This window comes from Hyperoodon ampullatus (assembly GCF_949752795.1).
Source record: "Hyperoodon ampullatus genome assembly, chromosome: 9".
Classification (NCBI taxonomy): Eukaryota; Metazoa; Chordata; class Mammalia; order Artiodactyla; family Ziphiidae; genus Hyperoodon; species Hyperoodon ampullatus.
The window spans coordinates 39174490-39193593 of record NC_136922.1 but is presented as its reverse complement, the minus strand read 5'-3'; positions in this window follow the sequence as shown (position 1 = coordinate 39193593).

The window sequence follows — 19104 nt, the reverse complement described above, 5'->3', positions numbered from 1 at the left end:
CATTTAGTTCTTCTTTATATCTTCAGTTTTTTGGCTGAGACTTTCTATTTTTTTCATTGTCTTCAAGTATGTTTGTAATTGCTCATTGAAACATCTATATAAGGGCTGTTTTAAAGTACTTGTCAGATAGTTCCAACATTGGTGTCATCTCAGTGTTGACATCTAATGATTATCTTTTTTCATTCAAGTTGAGATTTTCTTGGTTCTTGGTATGATGAGTTTTTAAATTTTTCTAATGGGTCCTCGATATTTTTTGGCCTTTTGTTGAGATTCTGGATATTATTTAAATCTTCTGTTTTATCACTGACACCTCTGATACCATACTGATGAGGGAAGTGGGGAGCCATCTCATTACTGCACAGTGGTGATGGAAATTCAGGTTCCCCATTGAACCTCTGTTGACAGAACAGGTGGGAGTGAGTGCCTTGTTCCTGCTAGATGCAGTAGGACTTCTGACTCCCCACTAGGCCTCCAATGACTCTGTCTTGCCTGGGAGAGGAAGGGGTGCCTCATTACTCCTCCCTACACAGCATTTACTAACAACACAGGGGTGGAGAGATGGTGTCATTGCTCTCCTTAACACCATCACAACTGAGAGAGGTGTCATATTATCACCAAATGGTGGTGGAAGTCTTTGCTATCTGCTTGGGCTTTGCTCACATGGGTGATGGTGAAGCTATAACTGTTCCCATGATGTTTGGTCAGAGCAAAGTGATTTTTGTCTAAAAGTTTTATGTCTTGCTGGTTTGTGCCTTTCTGGTCCTTTGCCTGGAGAGAGCAGGCTTTGCTTGGAGCTTATTTTGTGTGTGCTCATTGGTGGTATCAGGTTGCAGACTTCTTTAGTCCTAAGTTTAGGATATTTGAAGTAAAAAGAAAACACAGTGAATTCTCCACAGTGTCATTCTTTGGATCCTGAGGTCTCTATTTGGTTTGCCTTCTTCTTTCTATCTTTGAGAGTCTTCTTATTTTCTTCACATATAATGAAGAATGAAGGAAGTACATCTACACCTCTTGCCCAAAACTAAAAGTTCAGAGTGAGATCTTTATTTGTGCAAAGACTCAAATAGCTCAGCCTAAGATCAAAGCTTAGAATTAAGGAGAAGTAACACAAAGAACTGTAATAATATTGCTCCCATTTATTGAGAGCCAACTGTGTGCCAGGATCATACAATTGTTTGTTTTTGATCCTTACAATACCATTATAAGGCAATTATTTTTATTCCAGTTTTGTGGATGAGGTGCATAGTTTCAAAAAGGTCAATAAATTTACCCTAGATTTCACAACTACTAAATGTTGGAGCCAGGAATCAGACCTGTGTCTGTCTGATTCTAAAGGCTAAGTGTTTATTGATAGACCAAAATCTAAACATGAGAGGGGCACAGAGGCAAGACCTGCAGATAGAAAGGAAAATAAATGCCTGAAGTTTCAAACTATTATTAGGGGATATAAATGTGAAATTATAAATATTCTAAAAGGCTTTCACACATAGTGTCTGCTAGACTACATGAACAGGCTGGCAGAAAATATGTCTACTAATAACAAGTGAGTAAAGTATTCCCTGTTTTTACACTTGGATTGTTCCAATAAAGGATTCTAAATATATGAACATTAGGATGGGATTCAGTTCCATTTGTTTGACACATGGTTCTTTGTAGCTCATAATGGTAATACTGAATAAATATTTATTGAATGAATAATTATCATTTATTAGACCCTTGTGAAGCCCTGAGCTAGGTGCTTTGCTACGTTATCCCTCTTCCTTACAACAGTATGTCAAGTGGGTATTATTACTACAATTCTGTACTTAAAGAAACAGAGGTTTTGAGACAAATTAGGTGACTTGTCTAAACTAATGTAGGTTAAAAAGATGGCTGAATTAGGATTTGAGTCCAGCACCACTCAAAGCCTGGGTGCTTGACCACAGGCCAAGGAGTGCTGAAGGGGGCCTGCCTGCTTGGGTGCGAGGATGAGTCAAACAGTGAGCAGAGGCACCCTGTAAATTGTCCTTCATTCGAGCCAAGAATCACATTATGTTGTTAATTAATATCTGCCAGTTGAGCCACTTAGGAAGGTACTTCAAGTTTGCCCTTTTAAGGGAGGGTGGTGGTTTTTCTTGATGCTGAGACCCAAAGACATTTGCCTCAAGTTTACTTTGGTTAGTTAGTTCTCTCTAGAAAGCCATAGGGTAGCCTCATGTCTCCTGAGGAGAGGGAATTATTATTATATACCATTATTTCTGTCCAGCCCCCCCCTTTTTTTTTTTTTTGCGGTACGCGGGCCTCTCACTGTTGTGGCCTCTCCTGTTGTGGAGCACAGGCTCCGGACACGCAGGCTCAGCTGCCATGGCTCACGGGCCCAGCCGCTTCACGGCATGTGGGATCTTCCCGGACCAGGGCACGAACCTGTGTCCCCTGCATCGGCAGGCGGACTCTCAACCACTGCGCCACCAGGGAAGCCCCCTTTTTGTTCTTTTAATCCAAATCTTTGCCATTGATGAGTCTGAGTTTCTAGGTACAGCAGAGGGAAAAGAAAGTTAACTTTGGGTTCAACTTTTTTTATAATGCAACTGTATCAATGGTAAGTACCACTTTGGAACAGTGCCTTTTGTGTTGCCATGAAGTCGTACACTCAATTATCATTAATTGAGACTTTATGATAATGGATATCCGGCCGGTTTGACGTTAAACTTTGATATGCCTTTGGAAATGTGAGTCTGTGCCAAAAAATAGTGTAAATAAGATTTCAAGTGTGAATATTTACCTATTTAAGACAATAAACTAATTAAAAACTGAGCAGTTTAACATAAAACCTACTAAAAGTAAATTGAAATAAATGCTTCTTATGCAGTTTGTCTTATACATTTAAAACAGACCACTTCTATCCATTCACTGATGCTTTATTAAAGGCCAGATCCAGTTACTGCCTAAACTTGAAAATAAACTACTTCTTTCTAACTAGTCTATTTTATACTGTTCACTACAGTGTGAATGAGTTATTCATTGAGGATATGGGGGGAGTTCCCCAGTTCTGTTAACCAATTTAACAATCTATCCCAATCTAGAGACTAATGGTGTTGATGGGCTTCTTTGAGGCTTGGAGAGCTCTGAAGGTAACAAACAAAACAACACCAAAAGCTACCTGTAGTGAATGGATTGGAAGGCTTGGGCGAATTTCTGTTTATTTATTTGTTTGTACTTTTTTTTTTTTTACAGTAGATCCTTGTTGGTTATCTGTTTTAAATATAGCAGTGTGTATATGTCAATCCCAAATTCCCAATCTATCCCTCCCTCCCACCCTTCCCCCCGGTAACCATAAGTTCATTCTCTAAGTCTGTGAGTCTGTAAATAAGTTCATCTTTATCATTTTTTAAGATTCTGCATATAAGTGATATCATATGATATTTATCTTTCTCTGTCTGACTTACTTCACTTAGTATAATAATCTCCAGGTCCATCCATGTTGCTGCAAATGGCATTATTTCATTCTTTTTAAAGGCTGAGTAATATTCCATCATATATACATACCACACCTTCTTTATCCATTCATCTGTTGATGGACATTTAAATTGCTTCCATGTCTTGGCTATTGTAAACAGTGCTGCAGTGAACATTGGGGTACATGTGTCTTTTTGAATTATGGTTTTCTCAGCGTATATGCCCAGTAGTGGGATTGCGGGGTCGTATGGTAGTTCTACTTTTAGTTTTTAAGGAACCTCCATTCTATTCTCCATAGTGGCTGTACCAATTTACATTCCCACCAACAGTGTAGGAGGGTTCCCTTTTCTGGCTTGGGAGTATTTCTAACCCAAGAGGACTTTCCATATCCTTTAATGTATACAGTTCCTTCTGAAAAATCCTTAGCCTTCTATAAAGCTGTCCCCAGCAGATGAGGGTGGGTTTCTGCTAACTAGTTACCTTCCCCTCGGGTCCCACTTATAGTTCCCAAACAAAGCTTGAGAAAAAGGGTAAAATTACATCCTACTCAATAATGGATTTAAATCTAGATCCTTAGGTGCAAAAGAATAATGATGTTTATTTTCAAAAGAGAGTGTTTTTCCTATTTTTGAAGGTAAGTTGAAGATGGTAAAATGTGACACTTTGAGGGGTCATCATTTATAGGAGGGTGAATGTTTATCGAATATCAGGGTCTGAAATTATCATCACTCCTTTTAGGGATGAGGTTACAGCATCCAGTACATATATGTAGCCAGGAAGCACTGGATTGGTCTCTGGTTTTGTTCAAGCCCATCCAGCCTGAGTCAGATAACCTAGAGATGAATGAGAGATGATCTCCTCGTAATACCTTACTAGCTGCAGAAATATTTTAAACGCAGTTTTTCTCTAAATGATAATTCTCACTCAGTGGTGAAATGCTAAGAAACACACTCTTAATGAGTTATTCTAGATTTTTAGCCTAAAGCTTAAAAAATCAGGTTTCAGATACAGAAGCTTTTGAATAGGAAAGGAATTAAACCACCAGTAACTAGATTTAGGTAATATAGAAAAACACTTAAAAAACAAACAGGAAAGATACCACTCCCTTTTCTGTTTCTTGACCCATTCCACTGTGTATGTGTGTGTGTGCATGTGTGAATTTAAAATTACTCATGTTCAATTAATAACTTGAGTGAATTTGGCATTTTATTATAAATGATGATATGTAAACTTACTGGGAGAGGCTCCAACAAAGGGCTTTGTTTTTCTAAATAGTCAGAGCTAGCTTAGTATTTGTGGAAAGAATGTAGTTTAATACTCTTAATTTGCTTTGGCATTTTCTGCTAGGGCCCGCTAGGGCTGGTACATTGTGAGTTGTTCTCACTTTTTAATTTAAAAAAAAATAATTTTATTTATTTATTTATTTTTGGCTGTGTTGGGTCTTAATTGCTGCTCACGGGCTTTCTCTTGTTGCAGCGAGCAGGGGGCTACTCTTTGTTGCGGTGCTTGGGCTTCTCATTAAAGTGGCTTCTTTTGTTGTGGAGCACGGGCTCTAGGCACACAGGCTTCAGTAACTGTGACACGTGGGCTCAGTAGTTGTGGCTCGCGGGCTTAGTTGGTCCGTGGCATGTGGGATCTTCCTGGACCAGGACTCGAACCTGTGTCCCCTGCATTGGCAGGCAGATTCCTAACCATTGTGCCACCAGGGAAGTCCCACTTTTTAATTTAAGAATGAACATTTTCCCCTAACTTCTTCAGCAAGATTTTAGATAAATAGCTAACTTCATAAGAGAACCTGATGCACCACTTAGATGAAAGTATCAGTATTAGATTATCTTTTATAAAGTTCAGTTCTGTAATTTGTTTTGTGCTATGACACATATTTGAAAAATACCCAGGATTCTTTACGCCTCAAATAATAAACCACAATAAAATGCCTCTATCGCACTATCTCGAAAGAAATGTTTCTAAATAAAAAAAAAAGTTTCAGTAGCTCAATAAAGTATTATCTGAGAGAAATCTTGAAAAGCATGTTAATCCAGACAGTGAGAAAAAAGCAAATTTAACAACATCCCTATGGAAAGTCCAGGTTACAGAATAAGAAGAATAAGGGAAAAAGTGGGTTTATGAGAATGAGCCTGTCATGTTGAAACTTCTGGAACAGTTTCCTGTTGATGTTTATTTTTTAATGGCAATAGTAAGCTCCAGAAATACTGATTTATCATCTATATTTATTTTTCTAGCTAATTAACACAGTCAACTCCAGATTTGTATTTTTATTACTCATTTGTCCCTATTGATTTCTGGAACTACCTCTGAACGTTTACACTTTTTTGTTTAAAAATTTGCGTTTTGGCTCATTAAGAGATCTCCCTGAAGGTTTCTGCTTTCTGCCTGTTTGAAGTTAATTTATTTTTTCCTCATGGTTCATACTTTTTGCAATTTTACTTAAAGTCAGCTTAGGCCTTGTGTGATGGGGCCCCTGTCAAAGCATCTTGCTCTAAAGGCCCACTGGATCTTTTGCAGACTGGGGAACTTAAATGCCTTCTTCTTTAGAATTTTGCAGTCTATTCCAAATAAAAAGCTTACTGTGGTACCTTGAACTCTATTCCCCTGTTTTCAATTCTGGCCAGAAGTGTCTAATTGGTGCTTTTAATTTAATGTCCTCAAGAAGTTAATTTTATAAACAAATCAAAAGCATTGTATAGTAGTTGAAAATGCCCAGAGTTAGGGATCAGGTAGAATAGGTCAAATTATTCAGTCTCTCTGAGCCTCAGCTTTCTTACCTGTAAAAGAGGGGCAATTATACTAATCTCATAATGTTGCAAAGTTCAGATATTAAGTAAATATTCTAGCAGAGTACTTTGTACATATATGCACTATAAAATGCCACTATTTCTTAAATCATAAGAATTCTACAGTTTAATCTTAAAACCTAACAGAATTTTTATGAATAGAGCTGTTTTTGCTCAGTCCCTTTTCTAGGTACATGCTAACTCACTGAATTTCTCCCTTTACCTAGTTTATGATGGGTCCTGAGTATCTATGTAGCTAACCACAACTTCATTTTTTCATTGTCTTTGCTCTGCTCAGTTTGAGAAGCACCTTGGACGATTTTTGTTATAGTCTGCTCTCTTTCAAAGTACATGAGCCTAATAAACTTTTTTTTTTTTAAACCCCACATTTGTTTATTTATTTATTTTGGCTGTGTTGGGTCTTCATTTCTGTGCAAGGGCTTTCTCTAGTTGTGGCAAGCGGGGGCCACTCTTCATCGCGGTGTGCGGGCCTCTCACTATCGCGGCCTCTCTTGTTGCGGAGCACAGGCTCCAGACGCGCAGGCTCAGTTGTTGTGGCTCACGGGCCTAGTTGCTCCACGGCATGTGGGATCTTCCCAGACCAGGGCTTGAACCCATGTCCCCTGCATTAGCAGGCAGTTCTCAACCACTCCACCACCAGGGAAGCCCCAAACCTAATAAACTTTTGACAGTTCTCAATGAGTTTCTGTATTTAGGCAATGGCTATTTGACACTTCAAAATTAAGTGCCTCTCCAAAATCTTTTGCTGCACAGCTATGCCATAAGAGATATTCATCCTTCAGGTTGTCTTTTGTCTTAAAAGTTTCTCTTTCTCTCTTTTACTCTCCCTCACTCTCTCTAGAAGATTGTATTTTCCAAACAGTTTACAACATCTCCCATTCCACATGCTCTTCTTTCAACGTGACTTTGACACTCCTCTCATTAAAACGTGGTCTCTATGCTTCCTCTTTGTCACACTGGTGGTACTGTGTAATGTTATGTGACTTCCAAAGCCAGATCATAAAAGCAATACAAATTCTGCCTGGTCTCTGGATATGCTTGCCCTTGGAACCCAGCCACCATGCTTTGAGGGTGCCTGAACTATCCCACATTGGTGTACCACAAGGAGAATACACATACACATTTTCTGACTGACAGTCCAGCTGAGGTCCCAGAATCAACTTCTAGACACAGGAGTGAAGACACCTTAAGATGATTATTTCAGCCCTTGGCTGTTGAGTTACTCTCCCCTACCTTCAAGTCTTCCCAGCCGAGGCCCCAACATCATAGATCTGTGCTCTGCATGAAGTTCTGACCCACAGAATCAGTGCAAGTAATAAAAAATAGTTCTTTTAAGACAGCAAGTTTTGAGATGCTTTATAAAGTTAGCAACAGTATCTAGAACACTTTCCTTCCCTTTCCTACTCCCCCTTCCCATGGCATGTCAATAGAAGTTAATTCTGTTACTCACCTGTATATTTTGAGTAGATGTGAAATGATAATTTGCTCTGTGCTATGCACCAATGATTCTAAGCACTTTATGCATCTTATTTAAATGCTGTAAGAGAATACTACAACAATACCAACTATACTATAAGAGAACCACCGTTATTGTTATCTGAATTTACAAATGAAAAAACCCAAAGGTCGAACATCTATTAATTGTTGGCTCCAAACCTCTCACTTTACATCCAAAAGTGCAGAGGCAAGTGAAAGCAGTAATATATAATTCTAGGTCAGAGAGCTCGGTTTATGTTTTAGGTACATAGATTGAAAATATTAGATTCCAAATACACTAAAAATGTTTTATTCATTTAAAACTATTTCCTTTTGAACGTTAAAGAAAACATAAGAAGTTACTTTTTCTCTTGGTAACTTAACAAGTTGCTGGGATCTAGGGAACTGTGAATTCGTAAATGTAACCTTAGGAATCAAGATTAACATTACATTCTGTCCTTTACAAACATATTTCTTCTATTCTCAGATGCACATTTTTCATCATTTTAATAGCTCAAAAATGGGAATGCCTTTTACAGTTGATCATGTGTCATAGTTGAATTGGCAACACTTTAAATCATTTTTAATGTTATACATAAAATAATGATCTTACAATAGACTGTCTTGTTTTGGTAAAATGCACATATTTTACATTTTCAACCTATTAGATGGTGGAATCTGGCAAACACTGTTGTTGCAACAATGGCATACACATATGAGGAAATGACAAATAACTCAAGAATCCTTCTAAATGATTGATGCAGTAGTGTTAAACTGAATAGTCAAAGACTGTCAAAAATCTAGGAGGCTCTGAAATGAGACCAGCATGAGCCTCCCAGTATTGTCTTGTAAATACACGTATTTTTACCCAGAGAACTATCATCACACATAGACACTAGGTAGTCAGTATTTAATAGGGTCTCTGCTGGAACGAAGTTTCATAGGAACACAGCCAAAACCCAGTGAAATTTATTGGGGCATCTGATGGTGTTGTGAATTACTGCCCTTTTCTGCAAATAAAGGCATCTCTTGCATCAAAGGGCTCCAGTACCTAGTTTTATCCTGACATTTCTCTTGTAAAATTTTTTTTATAAGTCAATTATCATAAATTTAGCTTTTCTAATCTATCACAGCAGGTTTGCAAGATTTTATATCAATTTGTAGTTTTTAAGTCATTGTTGTAGTAAATGGGCTAAATATTGGTTCTTGTATTCCTCCACTGTATCTAATTTTCAGAGATCAGTCATGTTCCTAAAGACTTAACTTAGTGATTTTATACACTACAATAAACCAGTCTAAGATCTTCATATTCATGGAAGGAATGATCACAATACAGTACGAGTTGGGATTCTTATAGACAGTGTTTTCAAAAGAAAGCATTTCACTGACCAGGTTGGCAAAACAGCTGCCTGTAATCAGGATTATTACATCTACTATGGCCATTGCAGATATGATCCCTGCTGCAATAACTCCAGATTTGTTAGTTTATATTCCTTCTGTTATTGGGGTTGTTGCTGAAAAATAGAATTTCTTGACTGCTGAGGAAGCAAGGTTTCAAGATTGGTTTCCTTTATGCTTCTCTGAGAATTTCTTTTTGTTTCAAAGGGGAAAATAGCAAATAGCTAATTATGTTTAAATTAAATGAAACCTCTATTTCAATTAATAATGTATAAATTATAGTAATTAAAGGTAAAATGAACTTTTAGGTCATTATACTCAATGTGATGAAATCCCTCAGAGATGTAGTGACATCTAAGGTCACATGGTTAGAAAGGGGGTGTGTATAACTGCCATAGTTTATTAAACAGCCCACTTCAGAAGAGGCAGTGCTCTGAGTTAAGATCAGAGGAACAAAAAAGAACAAATTGAAAAGCTGCCTGGCAAAGACTATTTTAGGTAGGAGCAGTGAGTGCAAATAATCTGAGATGGGAAAGAGCTTCTTGGCATGAGAGGGCAATATAAGTGCCAGTGTACGTGGACATAGTGAGCAAGAAGAAGACTGGTACAAGACTGTTGGATAGAAGGCTGGGAGAAAGGAAATGGATCAGTAGCATCTTACAGGCCATGAACCATGGATATTGTTGGTTGCCTGCCTAACTTTCATTTTCCCCTTGTTGTGGACTAAATGTTTGTATTCCCCCAAAATCTGTATGTTAAAATCTTAACTCCCAAATGAGATAACATTAGGAGGTGGAGACTCTGGAAGGTAATTAGGTCATGAGGGTGGAGCCCTCATGAGTGGGTTAGTGCCCTTAAAAGAAGAGACCAAGAGAGTACTTTATTTGTCTGTCTGTCTGTCTGTCTCTCTCTCTCTCTAACATGTGAGAATACAAGGAGAGGACAGCTCGCTGTAGACCAAGAAGAGAGCCTTCACCAAAAACCCAAACATGCTGGCACCCTGATCTCATACTTCTAGCCTCCAGAACTGTGAGAAATAAATGATTGTTGTTTAAGTCACTCAGCCTATGATATTCTGTTACAGCAGCCTGAACTAAGACATCCTTCTTCCGTTTTTCTGATTTTCTGAATCTTATCTATCTTCATGCATTGCCCATATTCTTCAGTGAGAAGCTGACCCCGTCTCCGGCTCCATGAATGGGTCCTAGTTGGCTTAGGCCAATCAGCATATTCCAATCCTCTGGTCATAGTCATTTTTGTCAGGGGTGGGTCTGTGACCCAAGACATGCAATTAGGGCAAACCATGGGACACTTGTTCCCTCCTTTTGGACATGAACAAAAAAATTTGTTATCCTGATTGTGTCTGATAGACATTTTATGAACTATTATTGGGAGAAATTCAACACTGTGGATGGCAGAAGAAAGCAGAAAATGGGACTTTGATGACATTTTTTAGATGCTCTATTTCTGGATCTTCCTTATGTGAGTCAGTGAATTCCCTTTATCATTTAAGTCAATTTGAACTGGGTTTTCTTATCTGAACATGCAGAGACACAGTCCACTGGGAAACCATTAAGTGGGTTTATGCCAAGGAATGGTTTGCCCTTGTTCCATTTTTTTAAAATGTTATTCTCGGTTAAATAATAAAGAAGATTTATTGGCTTACAAAGGAAAAACTGGAGCAAGAAGAATAGTTAAGAAGCAACTGCAATAGTCTATGTGAAATGTTATAGTGAATAAGTCTAGAGGGTGACATTGGAGGTAGAGGAAAGGTCATATGCAAAGAAATATATTTCGGTGGTACAGTCAAAAGGACTTGGTGAAGGGTTAGCTGTGGGGAATGAGAAATAGGAATAATCATGGGTGAGTTTTCCAAAGTCATGGGAAGGTTTTGGTTTGAACCATAAAGATGGTGCCATTTACTAACATGGAGTCTGGCACTCAGTGGAGAAATCAGGACTGGAAATAAGATTTGTGAGTCATCAGTTTATCAGTAGGTTTTAAATAAATAGAATTAGATGAGGTAACTTATGGAGAGATTATAGGTAAAAAGTAAAGGAAGGCCTATGATGGAGCCCTAGTGCTTTCCAAGTTTGGAGGTTGATCAGAGATTTGGGGAGGACATTAGAGAAGATTGAACAGGAAGGCAGGTAGAAAACCTACAGTATGGAGAGTTAAAATAACAAAAGTAGGGAAATATTTCAAGAGAGGCATCAGCGGTATGGAATCCTCCTGAGATTTTGAATAATAGAGAGAGAGGGAAATGTCTGTCTCTTTGCATGTGATGAAAATCTAAGATACTAGAAAGCTCTAAATAAGCAAAGATTAATTTTATTATTTAAGACAGATATGTTCTAAATCTATGCTTTGAAGATATTTCACGCATCATGAATCATAATTAAGCAGAATATTTGATCAAAGTAATGATTCTAACTCAAGTAACTCTCAGGCCTTATAGGCTCCATCCAACAAAAATAATTAAAAATTATTCCCATTTTTACTTGCACTTCTCAAAGAACATAAATGGATATTCATGTCATAACTCACTTCTCTTAAGTCCCTTTTTTTCCCCCTCTAATTGTCTTAAATTTGTGAGAGTGAGAGAGAGAGAGAGAGAGAGAAACTGTCTTTCCCTAATAGTTTCACTAAATCTCCCCCAGATAATCGTCTGTGGTCCTAGTCCAAGCCATGTCAGGCCACTCTTGCATGACTAGAAAATTCAATTACTGCATTTCTCTGGACCTTCCTTCTGGAAGGAAATATAAGAAGTCCTTTGGAAATTCTATCTCACTCAGATTGCTTTCTCCTTGTGGTGAAAATCAGATGAATCAAATTATCTTCCTTCTTAAATCTAATTTTCCAGTTACCTTGGAAGAGAAATTTTATGGGTCAAACTATTTTGCTTTTCGGGGGAATAGTCATTTAAAGAAGTTTTCCTACTGTGACTCACTTTCAAAAGTCAAAATACCATATTTTAGAGGACCTAAAATATTTACTGTATTTATGAAATTAATTTTCATTCCAATGACCAACTTGCTTTTCTTTGGTTGCTGCTTTGGAGAAGGTTATGTGTTTTCCATAATGTCATCATCCCATTGAAATCCATCTGTCTCCTTCCCCCTGCAGTGGGGCAGCTCTTTCAAGTTCAGCAGGGAAGCCAAATTAATTACCAATCTCCCACCTTTTCAGTAAGTATAGAAAAAACAAAAGCAAAAAAACAGGCCTACAAGGGAGAGACAGGTATGTATACTCGTGCTCTAAAGGTGTAATGTGAAACTCATATTCTGTTAACCCTGTTGAACATTTATTTAAATTTCTTCACCAGTGTGGTTCACATTTACGATGAAAAATGACCATATCATACTGTGGAAAGAAACAACATAAATTACTAGAGAAAGAAGACTAGATAGGCCACACTTTCTGGCTCAAGTTGGGAACCTGACTTGTACCCTTTTATTAGAGCTAAAGTGTGCATGTACTTATGCATCACGGGGCTCTCCAGATGGGAGAAATCTAGTAAATCGCCAACAGACCTCACTACACGTCTGCCTTCCATCCTCTTCCTTTATTGATTGGGGCAGGTTTTAAGCAGAAGAGAAAGGAACAATAGGACCCATGGTTCATTCCCCTACCTCCTACAGCTGTTTAAATGCTGAGGTGCCCTAAAACTTCGGATATACTTTGGAAACTAAGCTGAGGAATGTTTTCTTATTCATTCTGGTCCAGTGCAAATATTTGTCTATTGAGAAATATATAATACATTAGACTTGTAAACCCACCATCTGCCTAAAATGAGCCAACACCCACCTGTAAGGAGGCGGATACAGGCTGGTATCCTGTTCCTCCAGCTCCTAAGTGAAGGCCGCTGACACTATGCAGCCCGGGTTTGTTTGAGCTGCCCCATGCCAAGATGACCTGATCAGATTCCAAAGGGTGTGGACATTTGTCACAGCCCATAAGGATTGCTTTCAGGTTCTGTTAGAGAAAACTTTTTGCAGTAATGGGGTCAAACGGAGGCTAAAAAATACCGTCAGCTTTGGGCATGTGGGTGCATTTGTAAATTCTTCAGGGGAATAATGTAGTGCAAGGGATGAAATAAACCAATCAATTACCTCCTGTTCTGCCATGGTAGCAACAGGTGTGATGGTCCACATTAGCTGAGAGAGAAAAAGATCATCATTGGTGGAGAGGATGATAGCAAGAAAAGGATACTCTGCTCACAGTGGTTTGTCTTTTTAAATGACCAGAAGTTCTATTTGGCTGACCCTTGACCTTCGAGTTCTCCCTGAAAAGGTTGCTCTCGCTACGTAACAATAAGCTTATAAAATCTGGAGAATGAATGGAGTGTAGTGGAGCGGTGTTCCTTGAAGCAGCTGCCATTGCTTTGTTTTTTAGTTTTGTTTTATTGGTTTTGCATACCCTTTTTTATTGAAGTGTAATTGATTTACAGCATCATGTTAGTTTCAGGTGTACAGCCCAGTGCCATTGCTTTTTAAAGAAGCCCCCCGGAGAACAAGAATTTCAGGATGATCACATCACGTACAGTGTTCCCCTGAAGGCCTTGCCTCTGAGATTGCCCTTCTTTGGAAAGACTCTAATACACAATGGATACAGAAAGATGACTAATGATTATATTTTAGGGCTTGAAAGTTTTGAAACAGACTACCACATAATTTTTACAAAGGTTTTAGAGTGGTATTAACATGGCTGACCCAAGAAACATGATTGTCTAAGACTCCTGTGTGATTTATACAAGTTATTTGCCAAATATAGGCGTGAAAGCAAATCAGGCTACATAACTTGCTCTTTTGGGGTGTGTTGCTTTACTCTGCATTTTTTTCTTAGGATACCAAAAAGCTTATGGTTAGTGTAAATAAAATTCCTAAATGCCTTAGGATTAATAAAGTCAGAAGACAGTACCTTCAGTATGGTTTCCAGGTGTTAGGTAGACAGAACAGGTAGTCTTAAGGGGTAGTTGAAAGCCCATTAATTGTTAGTACCTGGAGGCACTAAAGCTTCAATAGATAGCTTCAGCTTTCCATCATTAAGGATGGGAACACAGGTGGAAGTACTAATCACAAATACCTTACAGAGGAGGGCAAAAGTCGCTGATGTAAGAATTTACCTAGAGCTGGTCCGGCAAGAGGGGCTCTGGGTAGTGCACGATTTCAAGAGGGCAATGTGTAACCCGAAAAGAGGTCTTTAAGAACGTGAAGAGGGCTTCCCTGGTGGCGCAGTGGTTGAGAGTCCGCCTGCCGACGCAGGGGACACGGGTTTGTGCCCCGGTCCGGGAAGATCCCACGTGCCGCGGAGCGGCTGGGCCCGTGAGACATGGCCGCTGCCTGCGCGTCTGGAGCCTGTGCTCCGCAACGGGAGAGGTCACAGCAGTGAGAGGCCCGTGTACCGCAAAAAAAAAAAAAAAAGAATGTGAAGAATTCTGCCAAAGGTAAGCTGTCTTCTTGGAAGTTTTCCTATGGGTACGGTGCATAGCGTGATAAAGTAGGAATAATGGGTCACTTAGATTCGTGATTGTCAACGAGGAGGTGTGTTTGGGATTTGAAACCACACTGTCCTGTCCCTCTTCTCTTGGTTCCCTGGATGCTCATGTTGAGAATCAGTTGCAGAATCACCAAAAGCTGGTAGAGGCTTGTCCTTCGGTTTGTTGGGGGTGGAGGCTCAAAGCCAAGAATGGCAGGACCGTGTACAGTCTTTCTATAAAATGTTAATTGGAATCAATGTGAACTGCACTTCCTTTATAAAGGACATACTCTACATGTTTTCAGTTATTGCACACTGTCAGTTTTAATTAAATCACATATATTTTTTTTACAACATACAGATCCAAAGCAGAATTATATGGTGGTAAAACGTGTTGACCCTGGAGCCAAACTTGCCGGGTTTGAGCACTGGCTCTGCTAATTAGCTATATGACTTTTTTTTTTTCTTTTTTCTCTTTTTATCAAGTTATTGCACATCTTCAGGCCCCAGCTAATCATAAGTAAAATGAGGGTCACGGTATTTCACATTTGTTGTGAGGTATTAATAAGATAATCTCTGCAAGGACCTCAGCTCTGTGCCTGGAACGTAGAAAGAGTTCAGTATGTTTGCTTTCATAATAACGAAAAATACGAAATATAATAACTCTTTCTCTAGGTATGACTTTTGTTTCTGCATTAAAACCACAGTGTTAGATGTTGATATTTCATAAACCTAACTTAACCGATTATATACAGCTCTGAGTACTAAAATAACATTTAATTTGGCAGAAATTTGTTTGATAGATTAGAACCAGACAAACTTATTGTGAAAAATGATTCTTCAGTTCTAGCAGGCCTTCTTTTTAAGTGTGTGATGAGAAGTTTTGGTGTTTCCTTACCTACCATGGGAATCATGCAAACTGGGGATGGGGGAGGGGAGAGCATCTGGATTGGTTTTCTAGGGCTGTCTAACAAAGTACCACACACAGGCTAGCTTAAACAACAGAAATTTATTGTTTCACAGTTGTGGAGGCTGGAAGTCTGAGATCCAAGTGTTGGCAAGACTGGTTCCTTCTGATTGCTATGAAGGACAGTCTGTTCACGTCTCTCATCTGGCTTCTTGTGGTTTGCTGGTAACTTGTGGCATTACTTGGCTTCTGTAGCATCTCCAGATCTCTGTCTTCATCTTCACAGGATATTCTGTCTTTGTGCATATCTCTGTGTTCAAATTTCCCCTTTTTATAAAGATGCCAGTCATGTTGGATTAGGGGCCCACCCTATTCCAGTCTGACCTCATCTTAACTTAATGAATGATGTCTTCAGTGACTCTATTTCCAAATGAGGTCACATTCTGAATTACTGGGGGATTTAGGACTTCAACCTATGAATTTTGGGGGAACATAATTTAACTTGTAACAGCATCCTATCCTTGCACTATAATATACTTCAAGAAGTTGCAGTAGTCAATACTCAGCAAAAATCCAGTTGCCTGATTTCAAAGCTGTGGGCAGTGGATTTATTTCTTCTTTGAAGAAAAGATGTCCATAAACTGGTATTCATAAAGTTTATCACTGCCAACGTCGGGGGAGGTACACACTTAATGGCATCCTCCTGTGGGTGCTTGCTGTATCCCCGCACAGCAGTCACAGCTTATTTTGTGAGGGGGCAGGGTGTGTGTGGGTGTGTGGGGGGGTGTGTGTATGTGAGAGAGAGAGAGAGAGAGAGAGACTGATTTTCAGCTCCCAAGGGCTTTTCACTTTGCTAAAAAACAGACATTGCATAAGAAACAATTTTTAAAAACAGAAAAAAAGCTTATCTTTCTCTACACAGTAAGGATGTCCGTGGATACACAGATTATGTATTACGCGTCCCTTTAAGTGCGGTTGTGTTCTAAGGAGTGCTACTGAGGACTCTCAAGCACATCTCTATCAGTCTCTATAGTATGTAATCCTATTTGTTAAAGAAGTTTGTCTGAAGCTTGACACAGTATATCTTAAGCCTAATCTAAAATTCTCAAAGGCATTGCTAAGAAAACCTTGTATACTTTTGTATTTTAGAGTTAAACCAATGAATGAGAATTTCTGTAGCCTCTATAACGTGCTTTATTCTCTGTTTCATCATGTGAATTTCCGCAATGGTGGAATACATTCTTGTTCAAGGTTCATGGGTGCTGCATCCTGTGTGAAGCCCCACTAGGAGTCGGGCCATCTCTCCCCTGCTCCCACATCGTCCTATTACATTATTTCTTAAGGAATTGTTTCTCCTCAGTGATCTCTCTTACCACTAAATTATGAACTCTTCTCGGGAACAAAACAGCCTTATTTTTATCTAATTTATCTTTGGATCTATAATATCAAACACAGTGTCTGGCACAGAGTAGAAGTTAAATTAGGAGAGATTAAATGCTATAAAATAATTGAGGTTATTTTCTGGAACTCAGAAACTGAGAGATTGATTTGAAATATAAAGAAATGTTGCAAAAAAAAAAAAAAACAAATGTTGCTATTTTAGGCAAAAATTAAGGGGAAAGAGGAGGAGAAGGAGGGGCATCTAGTGCAGTGATTCTAAACTGGGGTGGCCATTGTTAGCAAATGAAAGCACAGGTGACCCAGTTAAAAGTGAATTTCGCATAAACAGCAAATACATTTTTTGCATAACTGTGTTCCAGATATTGCATAGGATGTACTTATACTAAAAAAAAAAATGGTCGCTAGTCTCTAATTTAAATTCAACTGGATGTTCTTTACTGACAATCCTATTCTAATCTCTTTTTGAATATATAACTCTTTTTTATGATTAATTTCTTTTATTTTAAAACATAATATGAATAGACTTTTCACTCTCTCTTCTCATAAAATGTCTATTTAAAACCTCTTCCAGGGGCTTCCCTGGTGGCGCAGTGGTTGAGAGTCCGCCTGCCGATGCAGGGGACACGGGTTCGTACCCCGGTCTGGGAGGATCCCACATGCCGCGGAGCGGCTGGGCCCGTGAGCCATGGCTGCTGGGCCTGCGCGTCCGGAGTCTGTGCTCCGCAACGGGAGAGGCCACAACAATGAGAGGCCCACGTACCACCAAAAAAAAAAAACCTCTTCCAGCCAACTCCTACACTATCTTCCCAGAACCACATAACCACACTCTCCAACCCCGCCCCGCCCCCCCGCCCAGCTCTATGTGACTGCACAGAATCACAGAACACTCTTTTCTGGTGAATATCTAGAATGCCAGGGGATGCTCTCGACACACCATTTACAACCCACAGAACTCAAGCAAAGCGTCCTTTCGTTTGGCCGCATCACAGAATTTCCTGGCTTGTGATCTCCTGATCTTTTTCTAGCATGTGATTCCAGCAAACTGACCCATTATGCCTAAATTTAAGTTGCAAATATTTCTGTGCCCAGAGCCAATTTCCTCTAATTGCATTTTCTGTCTCGTATTTTTTTTTAACATCTTTATTGGAGTATAATTGCTTTGCAATGGTGTGTTAGTTTCTGCTGTATAACAAGGTGAATCAGCTATACATAAACATATATCCCCATATCTCTTCCCTCTTGTGTCTCCTTCCCTCCCATCCTCCCTATCCCACCCTTCTAGGTGGTCACAAAGCACCCAGCTGATCTCCCTGTGCTATGTGGCTGCTTCCCACTAGTATTCTGTTTTACATTTGGTAGTGTATATATGCCCATGCCACTCTCTCACTTCGTCCCAGCTTCCCCTTCCCCCTCCCCGTGTCCTCAAGTCCATTCTCTATGTCTGCGTCTTTATTCCTGTCCTGCCCCTAGGTTCCTCATGACCATTTTTTTTTTTTTTTTTAGATTCCATATATATGTGTTAGCATATGGTATTTGTTTTTCTCTTTCTGACTTACTTCACTCTGTATGACAGACTCTAGGTCTATCCACCTCACTACAAATAATTCAATTTCATTTCTTTTTATGGCTGAATAATATTCCATTATATATATGTGCCACATCTTCTTTATCCATTCATCTATCAATGGACACTTAGGTTGCTTCCATGTCCTGGCTATTGTAAATAGTGCTGCAATGAACATTGTGGTACATGACTGTTTTTGAATTGTGTTTTTCTCAGGGTATATGCCCAGTAGTGGGATTGCTGGGTCATATGGTAGTTCTATTTTTAGTTTTTTAAGGACCTCCATCCTGTTCTCCATAGTGGCTGTACCAATTTACATTCTCACCAACAGTGTAAGAGGTTTCCCTTTTCTCCACACCCTCTCCAGCATTTATTGTTTGTAGATTTTTTGATGATGGCCATTCTGACTGGTGTGAGGTGATACCTCATTGTAGTTTTGATTTGTATTTCTCTAATGATTAGTGATGTTGAGCATCCTTTTATGTGTTTGTTGGCAATCTGTATATCTTCTCTGGAGAAATGTCTATTTAGATCTTCTGCCCATTTTTGGATTGGGTTGTTTGATTTTTTTGATATTGAGCTGCCTGAGCTGCCTGTATATTTTGGAGATTAATCCTTTGTCAGTTGCT